The sequence below is a fragment of the Trachemys scripta genome, chromosome 12 (assembly GCF_013100865.1).
Source record: "Trachemys scripta elegans isolate TJP31775 chromosome 12, CAS_Tse_1.0, whole genome shotgun sequence".
Classification (NCBI taxonomy): Eukaryota; Metazoa; Chordata; order Testudines; family Emydidae; genus Trachemys; species Trachemys scripta.
Window position 1 is genome coordinate 40,644,957 of NC_048309.1, and position 1,305 is coordinate 40,646,261.

A 1,305-nucleotide genomic window follows, 5' to 3' on the forward strand; every position below is an offset into this window, starting at 1 on the left:
ATGGAATACTTAGCTTCTGCAACTCCCAGCATTGCATTTTTTCTCGGGACTGATGGCTCCAGGTTCTTTATCATTTGTTTAGACAGATTAGACGTTGCGGAAGGAGAACAGTAATTAGCTGGGAGAGAGACTTTCAGACACTTAACAAACATTTCCAAGTCCCTTGGAGTATAATAATATATAGGAAGTCTTCCTTTTAAAGTGTGACGGAAATTATTTGCTAGGCTGGGTTATGAAATTGTGGAGTGAGGATGGTTCATTGGTGGTGTGAAGTATGCTTTCCACTACTTACTCACCGTCCAGTTCTGTTCATTTCTGCGTGATAAAGGATAAGGTCATAGGACATTTTTTCCCCTGGATCCTTTAAGCTAAAAGCAAATGTGATTCACTTCTCCTGGAGTTTCTGTGTTGTGAATTTGACTCCTAATTCCCATAGACTCCTTTGAAAACCCCAGACAGAGTTGTCTTATGGGAAGGCTCTTCTATAACCGGAGGTCATCTTGTAACTTCGGTAACAGATGCCTCACCAAGGACACTTTCAGAGATAGGAGATAGGAATGGATGGGCATCTTATCTGCTCTGGCAATTGCCATGGTCTTCTCGAGACTAAATTAGCCTATTATAGTCTACTCTATTTTAGACTAGAATACACTCCACTAACAAAGCAGAGAATTCTTCTGAGACAACAATTAACCTCCTTCCTTCTCTTATTTTTGCAGTTCTGGACTTGGGAGCGACTGGGCATGTCTGTATCCTATTGCATCAGGGTGACTGAATTCATACTCCTTGGATTCCCAAGCACCTAAATCTCCCTTGCTGCAGATTAAGCCCATGACCAATTGTCCTTCTCTTGGTGGACCTGGAGAACAAGTTGTTGCTCTCCTCTGGCCTCCCTCCAGTTTATCCACATCGCTCTGTGTAAAGTGTGGTGCCCAGGCCTGGACACATTACTCCAATTGAGGCCTCCTCTGTATGAGGTATAGAGGGACAATTACCTCCTGTCTTACATACAACACTCCTGTTAACACACCCCAGAATGGAATTTGCCTTGTTCACAATAGCATCCCATTTGGATTCATAGTCATGGGAAGTGACCATCTTTTTCTCCTGTGTTTGTACAGCACCTGGCACGGTGGGATCCCAGTCCATGAATGGCACCAGAATAACTAATAGGAATGGTTTCAGAGTAGCAGCCGTGTTAGTCTGTATCCGCAAAAAGAACAGGAGTACTTGTGGCACCGTAGAGACTAACACATTTATTTGATCATAAACTTTGTGGGCTACAGCCTACTTCACCGGATTGCA